This window comes from Neolamprologus brichardi, chromosome 3 (genome assembly GCF_056152115.1).
Source record: "Neolamprologus brichardi isolate AB-2024 chromosome 3, ASM5615211v1, whole genome shotgun sequence".
NCBI classification, from domain to species: domain Eukaryota; kingdom Metazoa; phylum Chordata; class Actinopteri; order Cichliformes; family Cichlidae; genus Neolamprologus; species Neolamprologus brichardi.
The window spans coordinates 23,924,619-23,938,871 of NC_142106.1; positions in this window are offsets into that span (position 1 = coordinate 23,924,619).

Here is a 14,253-nt window from a genome sequence, read left to right on the forward strand (position 1 = left end):
ATTGTTGAAACCCGAGATAGGTTGGTGGGCCAACACTACAGACAGCATATCCTTTCCTTAATTAACTATAACGACGACTGTTTCCTCACCTTAGAGCACTTGATGGCAGTTTATCAAATTTATAATGGTCAGTGAGAACATGGCTGATTAGAAAAATATGAAATAGTGAACAAAGTCAAGAGGTCACCAGACTGCACAGTTAAAACAACACTGAAACAAGATGGTTTAAAAAAATATATTTCGGTTATTCAAGTTTTCTTTCTCTCTCATTTTCCGCAGCCATGTGATTAATGTGATGTTTCCACATCAATCTAAAAAACCCATTGTTTGGTCTTTTGACATAACCACTTGGGGAAGCAGACTTTTCAGGGCTCCAGTAGATGGCTACATCGGACTTCCAGTTATTTTAGTTGGTCATTGTTTATGAATGCAGGTACAAAAGGTCAAATAAATAAATAAATAATAAAAAGCTAAATCCATCGGAAAAATGGCTTAAAGACTGCATATGGTAAAATCCTATTCATTTATTTTTTTGCTCCTTACAGACATGACAGAAGTGGGCTACAGCTCAATTCATGTCCAAGCATTCACCTTTACCTACTAAAATGCTGTCAAACCTAAAATGAGGACGTGGGCCCAGCTAGTGAAAGGAAAAAAACCTGATGTCAAAGGTAGACATACCCTGTGAACCTCGACCTGCCAAAGCCCATCACTGATACTGCTGCAGGAAAGGCACTTTGAAGCATTTTGTACTGAGGACAGACAAAGGGTGTGAGAAAGAAGACTGACAAGGAGCTGAAACAACAACTTAGAGTGGGCGACACGTAGAGGTAAAACGAGACGTTTGGCCTGTTGTGTTAACAACTAAATGAGAGTAATGGAATTAAACAGCTCTGAATCCAGAACTGGTAGACTGTCTCCAGTTCAATTAACTGACACTCAGACACATGGTCTGTTATATGTCAGCCGCCTTCAACATCACACAAAAATCGTTGCATTTTTGTGTATGTGGCATCTGAAGACCGTTTGGCATGCTGGGGAACGGCAAGACCAAGATCTGGTTCGTTGTGGGGACATCCAAACACGCCGAGAGGCTGAACATGAAACAGACACACACACTGGCTGACTTGCAGGAGTCAGTATCTTTAACTTCAGGGCACATTCAGTTAAAACCAGAGAGAGAATCAGACTCAGTGTAATACTGAGAAAGCTGTACAGCACTGCTGACAGTTTCTTTTTCCTTTTTGTTAAAGAAAGCTCACATCCATCCATTTTCTTATCTAAATTAGGATCACAACCTATCTTGGCTGACAGTGCCGTAAGGCTTTTATAAAACTTGAACAAGAAACTTTGTTGTGAAATACGTTGCTGTGGCTTCCAGGTAAATGTAGAGCGTAAGCTGATAAAAATGGGCTTTGAAGCAAAGCCAAAGAGGAAAAAAACCTAGATGACCACTGCAATCATGTTACAACAACACACATGATAAACTTTGAGGATAATTGAATCCATTCATCACATTTTCTTATCCAATTTATTGTCACTGGTTGTTACACGACAAAGGGTTGGATAGACTGAGAATCTTAGACAGACAACAATTCCCACTCCATTACACAGCTTCGCCAAATTTATTATTGCTGTCTTTGGACTGTGGGAAGAAGAGGCTGTACCAGGTGTGAGGCCATGCAGGCATGGGGAGAACATGCACACACAGAGAAGCTCCACTGATGTGAAGCACGTCTGTGCTGCCACATATGATACTGAATGAAAAAAAAAGAAAGAAAAGTTGACAACCCCACAATGTTACAGGGACAAACCCAACAGGCCAGTGACACAACATGAATAAACACTCTGTTACAAATGGTCAGAAAGTAGTCTGAGCAAGACCAGCCTTCTGCTGCCAGTGAAAAAGCAAAGGGACAAGACAAAAATTATTTGATGAGTTAACTTTTTTATCAGAAATGGTAACTGGTCCACAAAAAACTCCAGTTCTGAATAGAAGTGCTATGTTCATATATGACACCCAAATGATAAGAACAAGTTATTCCAAATTTGGATGGTTGATTTCTAAACCCAATATGCAGACTCGGATTATGGAAAAAAAGCAAAACAAAAAAACCCTGACATTTATTTACTTTTAGTAGCAATCACAGCAGGTGCCAGTCCCCAAATTTAGGTGATACATAATGGAAAACTCACAGGCAGAAAAACTAATAGTAAGACACAAACATACTCACAAGGTAATCAAGGGAAGGCAAAGGCCCACAGAACACACAACTATCAAAATAAAACTGGAAGTAACTGAAACCTAACACCTAACACAGACACAAAACTTATGAAGACATGGGAAACACACAGGCAACAGGCGATCGTGGCTCAAGAGTTAGCAGTTCGTGTTGTAATCGGAAGGTTGCCGGTTTGAGCCCCGCCTCGGACAGTCTAGGTCGGTATGTCCTTGGGCAAGACACTTCACCGTTGCCTACTGGTGGTGGTCAGAGGTGGCGCCAGTGTCCGGCAGCCTCGCCTCTGTCAGTGCCCAGGGCAGCTGTGGCTACAATGTAGCTGCCATCACCTGTGTGTGAATGGGTGGATGACTGAATGTGTAAAGCGCTATACAAATACAGGCCATTTACCATTTAATATAAGCAAACTATAACCTAGAACTAGACTAAAAAGTCAAATTAAAGCTATGAATATTCTCTGATAGGATATCAAGAAAGAACCAACCATGAATGTCTGCAATATACAAACACAGAAAACTCAAAAACTCTATCTAATAACTCAGAACACTGAGAACTATCTGAGATGACTGGATGGATGAATTTTATATTCACAACATGGTTAAAGAAAAAGCAAGACATACTTTGTGCCACTTGCCAAGCAATTATCCAGATAATGTATTTTCTGTTGCTATTAAAAATGATAATAAAATACAAAAAAGAATTTTTATTATTTTCCTTGATCTGTTAACAGCTGAGTGAAAATATTAAGGAGAATTTTTGCATGGCAAAACATTTGAATGTGATTATAAACAAACGGTGCATCCAATTGTTTCTTGGCTTTATCTCCGGCGTTGTTCCTGTTTGCTTTTTGTTGATCTCCTTCCATTAATCAATAACAAACTAAATATACATCTGGAAGCACTGAAAATACACACACACACACACACACACACACAGAGAAATATGCAGTTTTCCCTCGTTATTTGTGTTTACTCACTAACTTTCTGAACAACGCTGTGATCAATAAAATCGGCCGAAAATATGAAACTGCACACAAAACACAGCGGTTTCGCAAAGACGCTGAGCTTTGCTGTTCTTGTGCACATTTTAATATGGCTGTTACACCACAGTGCACGGGGTCACAAACACTATAAACCCACCATTGAGCTGAACGTTAGTGGGCATGGACTTCAGACAAACACTGTGTGTGTGTGCTTGTGTGTGCCTTTGCGGGTGTTATGTTGAGTCCTTGTTTGTGTGTGTGCGTATGTGTGCTCCTTCCATGCTTTCTGTTTGTTTGTCCGTACTTTGAATGGGGGCACTGGGAGGTTTGTGAGCTGCAAGCTGGTTTACTGGTCTCCAAACAAAGTTAATGAAGAGACGAGTCACACAGAGGACAGAGAGGCAAGCAGAGAAGTGAACACAGGGCGAAGAAGTCAAGAGGGGTACAGACAAGATGAAAGAGGAGAGGAGAAGAAGAAGAAGAGGGCAGAGAAAAGAAACATGGATGAGAGACAGGGAAGCGAGAGAAGTGGATGCTGGACGAAAGTTAAACAGATGGATAGAAAAATGATGATGACAGAACGAGGAGATGTGAGGAAACAGAGAGCATCTAAAGACAAATGAGACACATGGAAAGGAGTAGGGGAGAGAAAATGGACAGAACAGCAGAAACAACTATGCAAACGTGAGAAAGCAAAGGGAAATTCAAAGAGGGGTAATGAGAATGAGAGACTGAGGGATGAGCAAGGAGACAAAGAGAAGTAAAGAAATGGCAGAAGTTCAATTGGATGAGACAAGTGAAAACAGAACGGGAGAAGCGAGGGCAGGGGAGACCAGAAGAGAAGGAAAGGAAATTAAGGAGGATACAGAGGAGGGAGTTCAGAAGGGTGAAGGTGGAACAAAGGGAAAAGATGATGAGAAGGAAACAAAAAAGATAGGGGAGAGGAAGTGAAGATGAGATAAGAGAAGAGAAGAGGAAACTGAAGACATTAGAGGAGATGAGTGGCTAGAGGAAAGGAGACAAATGGAAACAGTGAAAAGACTGATTGATGTGCAGATATAGGAAGTAGAAGAAAGGCAGAAGAGCAGGAGAGGAGTCAGATATCAGCAATGGAGGGAGATTAAACCCCCACACTCTGTACTAACAGGGAATCTTGTCGCAGTGTGAGGGAGGTCTGGAATCCCATTAATACAAACCAGCAGCCAGTCAGTGGGAACTCTTCAGTGACCCTCCTCCTCTGGTCTTTATGTCCCCAAATGGCCTGTGACACAGCCTCCAAAAACAAATGAGACCACTTTCTGGCTTGCTCGCTCCTTTCACTCATTCACAACCTGTGAAGTCATAAAATACAGCTTTATTGATTCTACAGTACACTGGACAGTTCAATAACTCGGGTGCATTTAGCATTACCGCTACCATAAACTGTAAAAGCGCATTGCATAAGCAAAGATATTAGTTCATCACCTAATAACAGAGTACTAAAAGTTTGCAAGAAGAAGTCTGCAGTACTAAACTGTAATGTAATTACTTTCTTTAATATAATAACATCTTGAAATATAAATTTTTCCAAAACCAGATATTTATGTTCTAGAATTGATTCTCATATTAAAATATCGATATTTTAGTAATTTGGGGTAAATTTGTAGTTTATTATTAATAGGACCACAGGGGAACGTAACTGTATCACATAATTGTCTAAATCAGGGGTTCCCAAAGTGTGGGGCCCGCCCCCTGGGGAGGGGGGGGGGGGATGCAGAGCCATTGCAGGGGGGTGCGGTATGGAAAGAAAAAACAAAAAGGAATGCTTGGACACTGCCAGCATAATGGACAGGTTTTTGATGGGGCTCCCACACAAAGCAGGAGATGAAGCATCGCCAAATATGTTTCCAAACCAACTTACTTCCAAGCCAAAGACTAGAAAATATGAAGATTTTTCTTGTAAAACAAAGTTTGGGGACCACTGGTCTAAATGATTGGTAGGAACTACTTCTTCTTCCGCCTGTCATAGTGATATGCAAAATACAGCTGTTTAAATGCATCACAGCTCACGTGTGATTGCTCATTAAGTTGATGATTGTAAGCAAAGTCTTGTGTGGAGCTATTTCAGCTCCACAAACAGCCAAGAAGCGGTTTGTGACACATGTGGCAAGACCACAAATCTTGTCAAACACAAACAAAAGTAAATTATAGCACAGAATATGATGACGAGTTTATGGTGAGGAGGAGAGGGACAGGTGCTGCTGGGGCGAGATGAAAGTTGCTCAAGGAGTTCTTCGGTGTGGCAGGCAGGCACCATCCAGGTACAGAGGGAGAAAATGTGGAGCTGTAGGCAACGTGTAGAACTGTTGCTGAATTTTGGAAAGTGACTTTTTCTGTCTATGATCAAAAAAAGTTAATTCACCACATCCTTAAAACTACAGAATCACATTTGTTCGAGTATCTTTAAAATATACAATGTACTTGCAGTCCAAGGGCCATTGTAGGCTTTAAAAAATAATAATACAACTCTAAATATATCATACATTAGATAGATAGATAATAACACACATCTATAAAATATTTCTCTGTTTTATTATTTTTAGTCAGTCACATTTGTTGATTGTTAATTGAATGTTTTAAAATGTAGGTATTGACTTGTCATATACAAATTACGTCAGAGACTTTCGGACACATTGTCATAACGACCCCATGCATATTGAGGTGGTACTCAATTGTAATGGAAGATGACTAAACCAAGTAGACTCAAGTGGACTTGAGCTGAGTAGGAACTAGTGGAAAAGACACATTAGTGCCTTCAGTGGTCACTTCCATTTAGTCTTCATATTCCACCTTGTGTGGTTGCAAATTGACTCTGAAGGTCCCAGCTGAAGAGCAGATGTTCATTTACCTAAAAATGTCTTCTTTTCATGATTGGAATTCACTTGATAGCGTGTCATCCTTAATCTCCTTTAACCAAACTTGGGAACCAGTCAGAACCAACCAGTTTTTTAGGGCTTCTTATGTAACTTTGGATAACTAGCCTGTGATTCCCACAGTTTCACCAAAATCTAAATTTATTTAGGAACTTCCTGAAATGAAACCAAAGCCTGCTCAAGCCTGATTGGTCATTTTAAGTAAGACTATGAGTGGAAAGAAACCACTATCCATCTTTTGTTTCTGTTTATAAAGACTTTAATTGTTTAAGAACTTTAATTTTAACTGGACGAGTTGGTTTGCATTATCCATGAGAAAAGTACATGTTTCCAATGAAAATTTGTGTGATAAACAAAGAGGGGACACAAATAAAAAGACAACTTTGAACATCTAAGAAATAAAATAATTTATTAGTAAAGTTTCTTTTAGTCCAGTACAAGTCTGTTAGGCTTTAAGTGCACCTACATCATTCCTACGCCTGTTCAACATTCAGCCAGACCACCACGAAGTTGGCCCAACAGTCACTCAAATGCGGTCTGAACAAGTTCAAATGGGAGGTATCGACCCTCCATGCCGCTCCAGACCTGACGGAGCCTGAGAAGATGCTTTTTTCCCCTTCCTCTTTTACTATAGGTGTTTGATTTGGTCGGTCCAGTCTGGCTGGGCTCACACGGTCGAACGGAAGCCAAGACTCACCAAGGCGGGGATCTGTCAGCGATCCTGGCAGCAGCCAATGAGAATTTGGCTCAAAGGGAAGAAGTAGAGAGCGATTTGGATGGGAAGTAAATCAGACAATCCCCAACTCCACTTGGGAAAGTAAAAGCAAAATCTAAAAAATGAGAACAACGATGGCATAAATTACAAACACCTCATCAGGTGTGACTTTTCAAGTGTTTTAACTTTAAATTAAAAAAGGGAAAAAAATTGCCTCCTACTTTATGATGAGAACGATGTAGATGTCTGAAAATTGATTGCATCAAAAACCTGGAGCGCTGCTTTGACAGCCTCAACTTATATAGGGATGCTTTCCATAAAATTACAGCACCTATTTAGTTAAATTAAATGTTGTTGGGTGATGAGGCCTCATTAGGCTCACAGTCTGAGCTCTAGACCATCCAAGAGGTACTGAATGTGGCTAACATCAGGACTCTAAGTGAGCTTTTGAATTTGTTTAAAGACCTCTGAAATGTTGCTTTTTGCAGCAAATATACAGGGTGGGCCATTTATATGGATACACCGTAATAACATGGGAATGGTTGGTGATATTAAAGTCCTGTTTGTGGCACATTAGTATATGTGAGGGGGCAAACTCCTCAAGATGGGTGGTGACCATGGTGGCCATTTAGAAGTCTGCCATTTGGATGCCTGTGCGGGCATTTCTCCTGCAGTGTTGCTATCAGTGTGTGAAGAGTGGGAGAAGAGTGTTGCATTGACAATCCAACACAATGGGCAGCACATTGAACACATTTTGTAAGTGGTCAGAAACTTGTAAATAACTCATGAAAGAAAGTTACGTTGAAACCAAGCACACCATTGTTTTTCTTGTGACATTACCAATAAGTTTGATGTGTCACATGGCCCTCTTCCTATTGAAAAAACAAAAGTTGTACCCAAGATGGCCGACTTCTAAATGGCCACCATGGTCACCGCCCATCTTGAGGAGTTTGCCCCTCACATATACTAATGTGCCACAGACAGGACTTTAACATGACCAATTATTCCCATGTTATTACGGTGTATCCATACAAATGGCCCACCCTGTATATTGTCTTCCTGTGTTTCAGTTACATCATGAGAAAAACTTGTTGTTCAAATGTCTCAGTATGGACTGATGTTACAAAGCTGACTTGGATCAATACATTTCATTAACCTATAAAAAAAAAAGCTTTTACAGTGGCTATCAAACTGTGAGGTGGCCCAAATAATCAACCAGGCCAAAATATCCAAGCTGTATGCACTTCTTCAGGAAGTATAAACAGAATGAGATTTTGACCCAGGACCCTTTTTATTACTTGCTTTCCCTGTCCTTGTTAATGACGGATGAAATATTGTAGGATCCATGAACTTGTTTTGGCTTCTGAAAAGCAGCATGTCAGAGAAAAAAAGGTTTAAGACCCTCTGTTATACAGCAAAATACTCACTGATTCCAAATATGAAGTAACCAACCTGAGATCCAAGGAAAAGATGTAGTGAAACTAAATACTAATTCAATCAGATTTTTAGACTACTGCCCAGATAGCAACCATATTTGGGCCTGATCTGGGCAACCTTTGGCACAGCCAAAGCTCTGTTAGGGCAATAGCAAATATTGCACAGGCTAGATGTGGACCAGAAATCATGAGACAGGCCTGAATCGGGTTACAGCAAGTGTTCTGTGGGCCAGATGTGGCTCAAATGTTACAACAAAGCTGTCCCGTGTACGGCAGATCAGCGGCTGTTGATGCAGCTAGACTCGCCCAGAGTAAAAACCAGCAACAGTTTTTTCTGCATGTGGGGACATGAGCTTAAGTGTTGGACCACACTGTCACCTAAAAGTTATTGAACAATTGGAGCTAAATAATAACAACACATTTTATTTTTTAGATGCCTATTAAAATACCCAAGGATACAATAAATGATCACAGGGGAAAAAGCAGTTTTTAAATGTCTGGATTTTGAGCTCAGATTTTAAAAGCGCTGGTGAATCAATATTTCTGATACTAGAAGGTAAAGAGTTCCACAGCCAGGGTGCAGAGCAACTAAAAGGACCATAAATGAAGAATAGTTATTTTAAATGACATAACAGGCCCGTGATCTTCACTCTGTTTTCTTCTGAGCATATTGATAACATCAAATCTGAACTTTTGCCTTTGTTTCTGCTGCTTTTTTGCTCTTGCCATCTTGCCATTCCAAATCGCTGTCTCGTGTCTCTATCGTTTAACCTCTTCACCAAATGTCTTGCCCAAATGTCTCTCATCATTCTCTCTGTAATCCCCCCCCCCATTTATCTTTGATCCAACTCTCAGCCTTGGCCTCTGTTCCCCTTTCTCTCTCTCTCCCTCATTTTGTCCGTCTGTAGACAAGGACCGCCAGTTCGAGGTGTTGAAGATATCCTGGAAGCTCACCGGAGGCCGGCGGACGTGAACCCGAATCGTGGCTCAAAAACGTGTGTTCGCGTGTGTCTAGTTCTTCGTGCATGTGTGTTTCCTTGCACAAATACACATGGGTGTGTTCACATGTGTGTGTGTTCTTGAAATGAGGCGATCAACTTTGAGCCAGGGGTTTAGGAGAGACAAGGAGGGCGGGAATTATGGGAAATGAAACCAAGTCGAACATTTGAAAAAAAAAGCAAAAAACAAAAAAAACACTTTTGTCTGCTTTTTATTTCTGTGTGTGCAAAAGTTCCAAAAGTCAAACGTGCCTGAGAGATCCACAAGGGACAAACGGCTCATGCGAAACAGTGAAATACGATTTTCATTTATTTTTCATTCTTTGATATGCACAGTATTAAATCAACAACAGTAATTATCGTCTCTTTCCTCTCTTGCAGTGTGCTGTCTTTGTTGTTCATGTCCATCTATCCCACAGCCTGCTGCATGATAATAATCAGCGGGAAGCAGAAGACAGATTATATGGCCAATACTTTTTGAAGAGCCAGTTATTGCTTTAATTATCCATCAGTGAATTCAGCGCTACGCTACACTGTCTACACTAAACAAACAGCTTCTTGCACCAGAACACAAGTTTCCTACAATACTCTTGTTAGTGCTCAAGCATGCCAGCATTTGGGATTTTTCACCTGCAAGTATGCGCAAGCTTAACATATGGTCTTCCAACAACATTTCACTCAATCGCACTCAGACTCATACTTCCTTCAACCTCTCTCTTTTGCTCTCTGATTCAAACACAGATCCAGACTCCGTATTTCAGTCATAAACAGGTCATAAAGGCCTGTCTTTACTAATGACTCAGCTAAAGAGAGAAACAGATCTTCTCCACAGCCTGTATGTGGGTAGAGTGGTTCTTTATAGTTTGGCTTCTTCTTCCTTCATACTTTTTCTTTTTTTTTTTTCTTTTTTTATTTTGTGGAAATGCTTGCCGAGAGTTCCCAACGGTACTCTGGAGTTTGACCGCCTTTCATCGCCAAGTGCAAATTATTAGTGTATTTAAGCTTTTCAACTCACAGGTTCAATATGTACCGAACAGACATAAAGAGTTGTGGCTGGAGCTTCCAACTGCATCTGGTTTGAAGTGTGAGTCTAAAACGAAGAGGCAGATAAAGTAGAATAAGTAAAAACCAGGTCTAGAGAGGTTTGATTAAGTGTTTGTACTGCCAAAGGGCTCTTGAGCATGACAGCATACGTGGGAGAACTCCCATTTCTTTTTTACTGTCTTTGCTGTCAGTTTTCATCTGAAACCTTGTTGCCCAAGAGTCAATCATTTAGTCATCTTTACAACTTATCTGAAAATTGAGGATGATAGCTACTGACACAATAAGTGTATGAATGGAAGATTTCAGAGTTATGCAACATTTTCCCCCCAAATCAAAGTTTTATTTCAAGTAAAGTCATCTTTAACCGTGTGGTCCTTTGCGTGGCTGTGGGATGATCCACTACATTTGGTCTTACTGTAACTGTCTACTGGACAGATTTTTGAAATTTGCACATTAAAAGTCCTCACAAGATAAACAGTAAAGACTTATCAAGAAAATGTCTTGATCTTTTAAGTAGCAACACATTGTAGAGTTCGGGTGAAGGAGCTCAACAAATATATGGTGGATTGTTATTCAAATAATTTGTCCAACCATTTGTCCCCCCCTCTCCACTGCTGTTACTGGGGTGGAGTAATTTTCTTCTTTCAGCTGCTCCTATTGGAGATTGCCTCAGCGGATCATCTGCATGTCCTCCTTCACTACAATTACAAAATCCTCTCTCAGGTCATCCTCTTTTCATTTGGCATCCTCTCTGACCTTGTCTCAACCTGAGCTGTCCCTCTCATGTAGTAATTTTTAAACTCACTATAGATCACGGTGTCATCTGCAAACACCAAAGTCCATGAAGACTCCTGCCTGAGCTCATCTGTCAGCCCGTCCACAGACTAAAATTATCAGGAAGCACTACAGCATTTGGACTACTTATTAAATCAAGCAATTGATTGGGAAAAATATACAAAACTAAAGATGGCTCATTTAGTCACGGCCCTGTTTTATGAAAATCAGAAATCAGTTCACTGAGGTGTGTAGTATGGCCAATCCAAACTTGCAGCTTCTCCATGGAAATGTGCTTTCCAGGTCAATTATTAACAGACTCCCAAAAAAATTGAGCCAGCAGTGAATTCAACTCATCTCCAACAGCAGATGTAATACCAATTATGAAATAAACACAAGCTTTTACTTATTTATATATAAGATGTACTTCATGTGTGACGATTATTAGTAAATATTGCCACTAGTCGAGCTGACTTTTTTTAACAGCACATAGATCAGCTTTATAGAGAGGAGTAAGAAAAACGTTTTTTAACCAGCAATGAGAGGCAAGAAAATCAATATACTATCTCTGTATAAGATGTATAGGCAGTACATAAAAAGAAAATAAGGAGACAAAGAAAAGAACAGAACCGCTGAGAACAAGATGTCACAGTCACACAGAGTTTGACTGACATGTGATTTCTGGGAAATTCAGTGTAGAAAGACCACAGAAAACAGCACAAAGCTACAAAGACGAAGATAAATTAAAGAAAGAAGCTTTATAATTACAGTAATTACACATCACATTAAAATCATTACAGTCTGCCCTGCTTTGGTATTTATGCAACCACTGCAGCTCTGACAAATTGAGGAAGTCACATGATAATCCCGAACACATGTCTATTTAAGCTTTTGGCAGGGAGTAAATGTAAGTGGGTATCTTTTATAGAGGAATTGTTTCTCAGCTCTTCATTTGGTAGTGAAGGCAGAAAGTAGAGCATCACTTTTGCCAGCGTGACTGATTGCATAATGACTCACCATCAGAGCCAAAAGGCTTCTACAAGTTTGTTGATTTCATTCATCATCGCAGATTATAGGAGAGATGGAGGGGATGGGAAGCTAAACAAGATGAAGAAGAAATATTAAAGGGGAATTTTAAAAAATGGATTGAATGGATTGTCGTCACTTCCCAGCACTTCTCCACATCTCTCTGCCTCATATGCTCTCATTATGAGAGCATATACATATCCGAGGGGTTTTTCTGAACCACAGTGCCACCTTCTGGTGCTGAGAAACTGCAGTCAGACGTGACGGAGCACATGGTGCGACTAGCTTGTTCTGCTGTGGCTCATTCTTTTACGCTGTTGCCTTGGAAACGATTTGTCCGCGTGTATTGTGAGTAATTGCATTTTAAACACCATTAGAGTGATATTCAGAGTTTGATAAACTTTCGTTTAAGGCAAACAGCTGATATTTAGCATTCATTCATTCATTCCTTTACATTCTTCACCACGAATTTGGGCTGTAAATAAAACAGAGACACGTTAATACTCATGTCATGATGATGTCTTGTGCTTTTTTTGTTATTTGCACAAAAACAGCACAATTACTTATGAGAAGTGTCACTGAAGTCCAGAAAAGTTACACCTTGTTTTTGTTGGAAAAGTTCACAGTGTAAGCTATCTGTCTAGCTTTGAAGATGGAAACTCATTGCAAGAACAGAATACTGGCTATTTCGGCTTCATTCGTTTGCTTTTGTACCCCCCCATCCCAACTACCCGTCCACTCCCATCTTTTGGTGTGCAAATTCTTCCCTCCATGCCAGGCTGACATCTGCTGTTGCCAACCATAATAATATTGCCGGACAGACACACACTGTGAGACAGACGAGCATATAAATACTTCCACATTACTGGAATACTTAGGCAGAGAGAAACGGATGGCTGGAGCACAGACGGGCCGAGGTGTTCCAGAGGGCAAAGTGTAGATGGATGAAGGGAAAATAAAAGAGAAAAATAGACTCAAGTCGATGTACGCCAGGAGAGTAAAAACTTGTTCTTCTCACTGTCTTATGAAATGAAACTTTATACGTGATTAAAATGATTGAAAATTCAATAACGTTTTGTGTTGGATAGTTTTGTACAAATTGGCAAATGCCACCTTTTAAAAAAAGAGCCATTGTTTTGACAGTAGTATTTAAAAAAAAAGTCCATTAAAGTTCTCATATTCAGTGAAGATCTTTGCAGCTGTTCTTTATGATTCCCTGGTGTAATTTAGAACATATTAAACTATATTAACTTTGATCTAGAAAGTCAAAGCTGCAATTTTATCTGTGGTATGTTGCCTCAGGATGAAAAAAAAAAAGACTGTACCAGCGAAAAAAAAGCCAGACATGGAAGGATTAAAGAGAAAAAGGATTTTGTGTGGTCTGCATTGGAGGATGGTACTGTAAGCGGTCCTACCAGGGCACTGATGGATGGGCTGATGGCTATATAAATAAAATTGAATTGAATTGAATTGAATTGAAAGAAAAAAGCATAAGAAGAGAGGAGCAAAAATGAACTAATTAAAAAGAGTTGTCTTTTAAAGATAAATTGTCATTTTTTTTCCAGCAAATCTTTAAAGATTGAACAATCACAACTCACTTTCTGTTGTGAGGGCCAGTAGATTTCTTTTTAGTGTGCAGGCTGTGATCAGCTGTTCTGGGCTACTGCTGCTCTGAGGTTTACTGCTCTTTGTGCTCTTGCACACCTGAATTTAACAGCTGTTTCATGAGTTGCTGTGGCTGCTTACAAACTTCTACACTAGCACCGCAGCCACTGTGCACTCGTCACACACTGTTTTTTAAACACTCCATCACATTATGACAAACTACCCTGCAAGTTAGTCTATCTCAGTGTGCTTAGCAATGTGTTTCACAATATGACAAAAACAACAACAAAGACATCACAAAATAGGCTGCATGCACATCCAATATGTGATTTAACAAATTAGGACTTACATGTAAATTTTCACTTTATCAAACACCACTGTGCAGTCCTTACCATTAAACAGAACCACACATCTTCCTCTCCTGTTCATCTTTCTCCATCTCTAAGTGAAGTTATCTTGCACTCTTTCTCTCCCTGTAAAGTATAGCAGCTAGGCCTTCAGTTAGCAGACACATTGTGCGA